A 10367-nucleotide genomic window follows, 5' to 3' on the forward strand; every position below is an offset into this window, starting at 1 on the left:
GTTAAGTGAAAGAAGAGGAAGACACTGATGCAGCAAAGCAATGTGGAAATTGGATCAATATAGAAAGAACGCAGTGGAAACACCAAATTAGTCACCTATGAAATTAAATAGTACAGCCTGTTCCTACTCAGACAATATTCTGATGATAGACAATATTCCTACTTAGTGAAGGATAATTTATTGATGTATTGGGAGACATATGTACTATTGCTAATTTGGATGCACCTATATAGAAAGGAACTATTCTCCCTCTCTCTCCCCTCTGTCTGAGCTTCCTTTTTCGCTACCTGCACACTTCTTTTCCCTGAGAGGAGACTTCACTCTTCAGCAGCCCCTAATGGGCCTAGCAGGTTCTCCCTTCCCCCCAAACCAGCCTAGCTCCCCTTATATCACTTTGCATGTCATCACCCTGGCCTTGTCCAGCTAGGGAGCAGCACACTCCTGGTCCTCTCCCAACCTATCTGCCTGAAGAATCCTCTGCTTCCCTTGGCTAATGAGGCCAGAGGGTTTTACATATTTCCCCCAGGTACAAGCCCCAGCTTGCCATGTACTGAGCACGTGGCAAAAACACAGGGACCCTCTTGCCCACTTAAAAAAACACCCCGTAAAAAATATACAACTCAAGTGTGGGTGTGGGTGTTACACGTACATTGGAAAATGTCACTCTTGTGGGCTGGCCCATATATAGGGTTTCCAACCCTCCTGTATTCACCAGGAGTCTCCTGAAATCAGAATCAATCTCCTGGTGACTCCTGAAAGCAATCCAGGAGACTGTGCTGTGTCTTTGGGGATGGAAGTGGGGGTGGGGGCAATGCCAGGGGTGGACCTGGAGCCCTGGGGTATAAATCAAAAGTATGAGCATTCGCTCTCAAACATAAGGCTTGCCAAACACCAGCTTCACAGTCAGGATTAATTCTCACTCCAGGGTAGCACAAATGCAGAAGATTCAAAGTGCTTATCTTGTGTTGCTTGCAGCATGTGGTTTCTTCTGCCCTGCTGTGGCGCAGTCCTTTCCTCCAGACAGTCTGGACTGGCTCCCCGCTGGACCTCTGCCTCGAGTGGTTCCTACAGCCAGACTGCCTCATCTGGGCTAAGCCCTGAGCTTCTCCCTGGGTGACCTGACCCTCTACTTCCATCCCAGTCCTGTCAACCACTGCCTACACCTGCGGTGAACAGCCATCTTATTTAGGTCCCTTTTTACTAGAGGTGCACTGATACATCGGTCTGATATTGAATTGACACCAATATAAAGAAATCGACCATATCAGAAATCAGCTTTTTTGCCAGAAGCGGCTGATAATTTGATCAATAAATGCCCTGTGCATGCACGCAGCCACAGCACAGCATGTAGGGCAAGGATTACTGCCCGGCAGCATGAAGAGCTGTATGCAGCTGGTAAGTCTGTTGTGGTGGAAGTGGAGAGGGGAAGGGAAAGAATGGGGGGGCAGTTCAAGGCCCTCACAGTGAGGGAGGGGCTGGGGCTGGCGCTGCCCAGCCAAGGCGGGGTGAGGCACAGGATGGAGTAGCAGCTCATCTTGGAAGCACAGGGAGGGGGGCTGGGGAATGCCTCCCGCTGCTGGGTGCACCCCAGGAAGGCACGGGGGATGTATGCCCCCGGATGTGCATGGGGCGGGGCGGGGTGAGCCAGGGCAGGCTGCAGCTCTGGGCTGGGGCCAGGGCTGTGCTGGGTTCTTCCCAACAGGGGCTGGGCTGGGCTGGGCTGTCCTCAGGGCGGGCAGTGACAGCGCTGGGAGGGGGGCTACAAAGTGGGCTGCAGCCACTCCACAATTCACCATAACCCCCCCAGCACCCCCTCCCAGTGCCGCTGTTTGCCCTGCCCTGAGTGAAGCCCAGCCCAGCCCACACCAGGAAGAGCCCAGCACAGCCCCAGACTGCAGCTGCAGCCTGCCCTGCACCACGTAGATCTGGGGACACACACCCGCTATGCCCTCCTGGGGTGCGCACAGCAGCAGGAGCCACCCGCCCTCCCCCCCGGATGACCTGTGGCTCAATCCCATGTCCTGCCCCGGCTGGGGAGTGCCTGCCCCAGCCCGACTCCCTCCTTCACCACAAGGGCCTCGATCTGCACCCCCACGTCCCTTGAATTCCCCCTCCCCTTCCACCACAACAGACTTACCAGCTAGACACTGGTTCTGCGTATTGGAAATCAGATTGATATTGGCCAATGTACCTCCTTAAAAATCAGCTATCAGTATTGGCCCCAAAAATATTATCAATGAACCCTTACTTTTTACCATTATGCCTCCTGGGCTGGCCAGCAGGCCCTGGGCTTTCTCCTTTTTCTCAGTAATGGGACAGGGGCCCCATTATAGTCAGTTAAAACATTCTAGATAGAACATTTTAGAATATCGCCAGTTAGGAGATAACAAATACAGAGGTACAGATTTTCTTTAAAAGACCTAAACTAGATTTTTTTTCATATTTCCCATTTTTGCTATCACTAATACAGCTCTATTGATGCAACAATGGAAAGACTGCTAGTGTGCCAGGGGCTGCTGAATTTAGTCAACCAATTTCTTGTTTAGATTTATCCTTGTCAGTTAAATGACAAAACTCTCATCTGAGAGCTGTCTAAATGGTAACATGTATCCCCTGAGGGATTAACTTGTGGCCCCCAGACTCCCAGTCCAGGCATCATTCCCTTCATCACTCTCCTGCAGCTGCTACCAGAGTTTCTGGTTTCTCCCTCCCTCTTCAAATTCTGCTTCCTACCACCATTCCTGGATGAGACGCACCACGCACCAGGCCAGGGGAGTCCACAGCCAGGAGCTTGGGGAGACCCAGGATCACCCACTGCATGGCGCAGCAAGGACAGGGGGAACTGTGCAGTGGTGCAGTGCAGTGGGGGGCAGGGGCTCAATGCAACACAGGGACATCAGCATGGTGCAGTTGGGGAGGACATGGTGCAGTTGGGGAGGCCACATAGAATGTGGCCTATGAGGAGTGTGGCCAGAGAGAGGAGGGGAGGGCATGTGGCCACTCAGAAGTTAGTTGGCTCTGATCTATCACCTTGTACAGAAAGGAACAAATTTTGCTGGTTTTACTCAGCAATATAGTCCTAGTGAGTTTAACATTTAGCATTGCACGATACTTTAAGGAGATACTGTGGTAATTAAGTTTATATGAAGGTAAATATTATAATCCTATTTTACAAAGAGAAAAATGTGGCACAGAGTTATCAAGGTTTCAGATCTGATTATAAATAATTAAGCATATTTAAACACCTAACCAGAAGTTGCCTTATCTTCAGAGTTGCTTGTAACTGTAAGCAGAGAGTGCTTGTAATTCTCAGACAGGCCACTGGGAACTTTGATTTGTCAGTAACTTCAAATTCAGGTGTCTAATTGTAGACACGCATTTAAAAACTGTTTTCCTATGCAACCTGACAAGCATCACAGAAGCTATTGGTTTAAGAACATGGTTTAGTCTGCTACCTCCTTTAGATTGTAATGTCTTCTAAACTGTTGAGGTGCATCTTGGGTGGGGGGGTTCCGTAAGTCATGCTAGCTATACAGCAGGAGACCTAGCTGGGTCAAAAGCACCTATCTGGTAATGAATTGCAAGTATCCCAAGGTAATTTACAGTAGTCCAAGCAGACAGGAATATGAATTGTTAAGCATCATTGCAAAAATCTAAAAAAACTATTTCAATACATTTTCCAGTCCCGAATGCTCATTCCAGGTGAGCACAAGGGAGCTGAATCCTATGTGACCTAACCAAAAAAAAAAATCATCAGGCTTGTAAACTGTCATGATATGTGGAATATGATTTTGTACACATTTGGAATCCTGGATAAAGTTATAAAATGCTGTATCATGTGAGATCAGTGTATGTTGGATCCACCATTTACCATTAGGGCAATGTCACATATCTACCAGACCAGAGTCATTAAACCTCCCATTCTAACATAAGTATCTTGGCACAGAAGAATGGGCACAAGACTATGGACACCATTCCAACCAAATTTGAATTTGTCTGAGGAGTCTGAGGCTTGGAAAGCAAGAAATCTCCAACCATGAGAACCCAGATACCAGGGCATTTTTGTGTAAAATACCAATGTAGAATAAATTAGTGTAAAAGTGCCACCTGTCCAGACCCTTGAAGTTTCTTAGAAAGGTTTCTATTAAAAAAAAATTTTAGAAAGGAAAAAAGAGGTTTTAGCATTTGCTTATTATAATCAGAGAGTCAAATCTGGTTCCCAGGAAAGCTGATGACAAAACGCCTATGGAGATTTGCCCAAAGATGATATACTTTTATAATCTTTTATTCCAATTTTCTATGTTCTGTTTTTTCTCAGGGCTTTGCAGTGTACACATTTCAGCTTCCATTCTTCAGTTTCCAGAGAACAAAGTTTTAACAGCAATTTTTTCATCCAACCAGGATTTATTAATTCTATTCTTAATGACCATTTAGATCATTAAAATGCTGGAGCCTTAATCTCCTTAACAGAGCTTGTTTTTCTTCACAGCATAATATTTGGTTATTGTGTAAGCCTCTGCAAAATATTTTATCTGGTTGTCAGAGAGGGGGGAAATGGCATACTAAGCCACAAAATAGGAATAACATGTTCATTATTTTATTCTAGATCCATCTGACATTGTAGAACTTTTTTTGTGTGCATGTGTGTGTGTGTGCATATATCTGGTGGGCAGATACACACACACACATACGCACACACACTGAGAAAACCCATTCTGAAGTTATTACAAACCCTATATCTTAAAGTTCAGAAATACTAGTATTGAGAATGGGTATAGTACAATTGAAAAGATAACAATAACAGCAACCAATAGCAGTTATTTTGGGGAATTATAGTCCCACGTTTTACAAAATGACAGAAAAAGCAGCAACAGTATGAAGAAACTGGTACCAGTATAGTTCTTCACAGATGATTGGTCTTGTATGAATTATACCTGCTCAGAGTTTGAATTTTTTCTGAACAACAGTACTGTCTTTCCCCCCTGCTTTTACACTCAATCAAGGTAAGTTAAGACAGTGGATGGTGAAATGACATGTTGGGAACATCTTTTCAACAGTTGAGAATGGGGTCTTAAATGAAATTCTCCAACACTGAAAGATTGGGAGTTGGTTCTTACTTTTAATCATTTTCCTCATTTATAGAGTTCGTGCACTCATACTGGATAAATTTGCCTGGGCTATTGTCCATAATAGTTAAAAGCTTGACAGCTGGCAGGGATGGGTGTTTCACATGAAATAAGTTAAAATAACTACAATAGTTGCATTTGGGGGTGCATCAGCAATATTACCAAAGGTTGCACTTGTATTAGAATCTATCATATTCTTCATACTTTTTGTCTGGCAGTTTTGTAAAGAAGCTGAGTTTTCCTATTCTAATCCTTTTACAGGAAATCATTATAATCAATCACTCTCCATCCCAGGTAACACATTGCAAAAATGTAGTACAGTTTGTATCAGTGGTAAGTAGACCAAGAATTATATTCAATCATCAGCTTGAGAATTGGGAAGTTAAGAGAGTTTATTCCCTGTTGTAGAAAGAATGTTCATCTGGTCAAAAGATTTATAATTAGCTGACTTGGAAGTATTATAGTTTTTTCAGAGCACAAACATTTTTCCTCCATTAATTGCTTTGGCACTCTGAGTTAGATTGTTTATGCTTTAGGAGCAGAGAGTAAGGCCACAGACAGGCGTTATGTTTGTATTGTGAAAATTGCTGTTCTCCTGGTAGAAATTGCCAGCTTAAAGGCATTCATTCAATTTCACCCAGAGGAAACTTGTTCTACCTGCAAGAAAGATCTTCTAGGTTGATATCTGGAAGGTCTTCCCTGAGAGAGAGCTTCTTTCACTTGAATGATTGTGTGTATGCTCGACTCCTCTGTGATCTGGAGGCACTGAACAGCAGCTTCACTTTGCTTGCCCCACACCAGTGGGACTCCAGTCTGGGGAAAGTGAGGGAGGAGTGGCACATTTTACCACAGTTTGACGACTCCTGATCAGGGCAGAATTTGAGCTGTTGCTGCACTCCCCAGTCTCTTCCCCATTTCCCCACAGCTGGGCTCCTCCCATACTTGAGATGAGTCCAGGTGCCATTGCTACCGCAGCTGACCAAGATGACCTCAGTCTAGGAAAGGCATAAGGAGCAAGGGAGAGGAAACATCTGCAGGTAGGTACACTCCCTCTCTCAGGAAGATTTCTACCATAGCAAATTTCATAGAAATTTGCAGTGGTAGAAATGAATACCTGTCCATGGCCTAAGCATCTCCGTCTTAAAACTACACAAAGCAACTTTTAGATAAAGCCTCTCCCAACATTTCCATGTCCTTTACCCTTCATTGTTTTTGTTGTTACTCTCCCCTCTCTTCTACCAGTTCAGGTAGGTGGCTTTATGACTCTCTCCTCCCCAGAGGGTTTCATTCCAGTCTCTTTAAAAGCACTTTTTAGAGGAGGTAAGGTAAGTATGCCTAGTGAACCCTGGCCTTTGCACTTGTCTACTGTCCTATGTATTCTACAAAGACAACCATAAAAAAACAGAACTGCAACTCAGCTATTATACAATCATGGTATAACTTTTCCATGTAGAAAAAAATAAAAACAGAAACCAAAACATTTCAATTAACCTAAGGATCCAAGTTTTAACCACAATCACTACCAAAAAGGCAAGAAAAAGCAAATTTGTAACTGTTACGGAAACATAGTTTAACCCTGGGATTTACCCTCCAAGTTGACACCACTGTGATCATATGTAAAACACAGATAAACTTGAACTCTACCAGCATCCCATAGATTTGTGCTCAAAGAATGAGCTTTAGCTCATCCAGGGTCACACTTGGATGGGACAGCTTTACACTAGAAACAGACACTGACTTTGTGCCGCCAAAAAATGTTTATGGCAGCACAAAGCTCAAATAAGCAGACATCCAAACTCCTTGTTACACCACAAATGCAAAAAAACATGGCCACAACAACAGGCAGTATGACTTTATAAATTTTCTGTGGTGGATATCTATTTGCTTTATGGTGGGAAAGCATTGGTAGCCTGGAGGGATCCTGCGGGAAATTCCTGGGGTACATCAGATTGGGCCCCTGAAACCCCAAGAGCACCTGCCTTGGTTCTTCTGCTTGCAGAGGCATGCCCTATGAATCCCATGGTGGGGGATTCCCTAGGCACACATGTCATGCTGCCACGCCCTGACTTTGGGCATGTGTCTGCAAATGGGGCAACACCAGGGGAATCCTATTGGCAACGGCAGGAACTCCTGAGTCTTCAAGGCCCAGATTCTGTGCATTTCAGGAATCCCCCTCCAGGATTACACATCACACCTATCACACTGGGTGCACATATGATATTGCCATGCCCCAATTTAGGGTGTGGTCTGCAAGTGTAGTGCAGGGAATGCCATGGGCGTTCTCCACCCTCTGCCTGATGACATGTACCCCAAGAATCCCTCTGCAGAGTAACACATTCTGTGCTTTAGGGGGATTCCCAGGGCATACATTTCATGCTGCCATGCCCTGAAGCAATGTCCCCATGGTGGGTTTCCCCCTGTCATTGCAGATGCATGTTCCAGATCTGGATGCAGCAACTTCTGCACACAAATCCTGCGATTCCCAGGGTATGGTGACCAGGGCAGTTGTTTCACAGGATTGGGCCCCTGAAGCCCCAAGTGGGGCAGGCACCCAACCCAGTGGACAATAGCAATGTCTGTTTCTGCTGATCAATCGGACATGTGGGGAGATCCTGGCACAGCTGATGCTGTGACAAAAATTAATCTGTTTTTAGTCCCAGTTCCAGAAGCAGCAGCTAGACCTATATTCATCTTTAGTCTGTGCACTGGAGTCTACAGATCCACTAAAAGGGGTACTCCAGTTCCATTGATCTACTAAAAGGGGTACTTCAGCCTACATCAGCACTAAGCCTGTCACTGTCAGCCAAGAAATGTTCCTCTTCTACCCCCAAACTTTTCTTCCAGATTTTTTTGGCCCCACATCAATTTAGCCTGCCTTTTGTGCCAAGGAGCTTTTCTGCAGAAAATTCCAAACTTGAAGTTTTTAGGCAAACAGTTTGACTGAATATGTCAGATTCCCAGCTATATCTTTGGAGTGTGTCTACTCTTTAGACAGACTGTCCCCTCAACAATGTCCCCCTTTTGATCTATTTTCAAAGGCAGTGCCTTCATGAGGCTTCAGGGATAGAGTAGGCAATTAGAACCAGAAGGTAGGGATAGAGCCTGTCTCCTGCAACCCTTTTACTGAGCGGCGTGTTAGGGAGCTAACAGCTCTGAGAGTAGATAGCAGTTTTCCTTATAGCCCAGGCCTTAACTTGGCCCCTTCACTTGAGCAGAGAGCAAGCATGCAGGGTTGGAGGGGGCAGTTTTGCTGGCAAATTGTAGTCCCAGTTGAAAGTAGGACTGGAAAAGAACTGGCTGGAGAGCAGTCATCCCTCTTTCCCTAGGAGTCGACTGGAGCCAGAAGGGCAGCGTGCTCCATAGAAGATGGCCTTTGAGACCCAACATCCTATACCAGCCACCATATCTCTCTATTGACTGCTGAGTTCAAATACTTCCTCACTCTCTTTCCTTTTTGTGTCACAGATGGAGGGCCCAGATGCAGCAGAGATGTTGCCAGTATCACCAAATGTAATAAGGGACATGCAGCTTTCTCCCCCTGCTTCTAACTCTGTAGGCAGTCCTTGTCCTCTGACATTCCACAGGTGTTGACACCCCCCTCTCCTTTTGAATGGTCTTGATGTTTCACTAATCAAACTCTCCTTTCTTTGGTAATTCTGCTGTTAGTTGCTCCTGGTAACATAGCTCTGACTTAACAGTGTTGCAGGCTGTTTTTAACTCTAGCTAAATACATTACCTCAGGTGACCATTAACTCAGGTGTGTCAATAACTTTCAGAAAAGTATTGGATACACTGCCATAATGCTCAAGAAAGTTACAGTTTGTTTTATTAATCTAAAAAAGAGATGTACATTGAATTCTAATGACTCCAGGGCTAATGAAACAGCATCTTTTGATGATTTTTGCCTAATTTATTGTGTGTTTATACATAACAGCAAATTAAAGCATATCCCAATCAAGTGGTATTTGGTTTTGCTTCAATTTTAAATGGAATAATATTGCCCTAAGCCCATATCATATTAGGAAAGCATCTAATTTCTTTTTAACTCAGGGAAATGTGCACCATGTGCACTCCCCTTTTCAAAATCTTAGATCTTCCCATGTTTGTGTAGGACAACTTTCTTCCCAGAAAATAGAGGATATAATAGGTGGGTCATCAATCCTGGATCTTATTCTAACCACTAAAGAATGTGAAGTTTGTGAATGTGAAGGGGATAGGAAACTTGGGAGGAAGTGATGAAGATATGATAGAATTTGTGATTCTGAGGAATTGAAGTCATGAGAATACCAGAGAAAGCATAGAGTTTCAGTGCACCTCCTGCCTCTCCCCCACCACTACCCTGACTCAACCTATTACTGTTATAGGAAGGTTTTGGCATTTCCATTTTTAAAAAAAAGCACTGTGGAATTTCAGTTTCTTGCAAACATTTTGACAGATCTGGAATTCCTTTTCTTGGATAGCTCTGACAGGTCTGGTTCTGCCTGAAGCTGCAAGCAATGGATTTGTGAATCTTATCACTCAAAGGGTGCATCTACATGTGCAATTAATGTGAAGGGATAAACCCTGGAGTTGTTTGAGCCAAAGCACACTACTCCCAGACACAGCATCTACATGTGTGCCTGGGACAGCAGCAATATGAGTCAGACCAGAGCAGCCCCAGGCTGGCAGCAGGCTCCAGGGGTCAGCTCTAGGTTCTGGGTCACAGTGTCAAGTGGCACCAGGGCTGACTGGAGCATGAGGGTGCAGAAAGTGTGGAGCTGCATAGCTAGGTAGCAGGCAGGAGTTTGGCCCCTGCTGCCTGGGCTGACAGCACAATTTACACCCATGGTCACCATCCACACCTGCATTTCACTGCAGTTAATTACTTCGCTGTAAGATAGTACTATCCCTGACAGTACTATCTTATGACAGAGTTAATTAATTTACTGAGCCCTAATACCAGAATACATAAAGACAGTGATGCTTTACTGGCCACATCTCCATGAGATGCTGACTGCGCAGTAGCCTGAGACTACTGCTCAGTAGGATCACATGGCAGAAACCGTGATGCAATGCTACTGTGCAGTAGTCTTGGGCTACTGCTCAGTCAGCATTACAAAAAAGCCATATGTCAGCATTACCACTGATGACTATGAAACTTAAGCTGAGTTGGGCCTACTCACAAAAGTTAAAATACTGATGACAATTGCATAGCGCAAAAGGATGTAAGTTTGTGGCTGGACCTCCTGAAAAGAAATAATA

Source organism: Alligator mississippiensis, chromosome 1, assembly GCF_030867095.1.
Source record: "Alligator mississippiensis isolate rAllMis1 chromosome 1, rAllMis1, whole genome shotgun sequence".
Lineage (NCBI taxonomy): Eukaryota > Metazoa > Chordata > Crocodylia > Alligatoridae > Alligator > Alligator mississippiensis.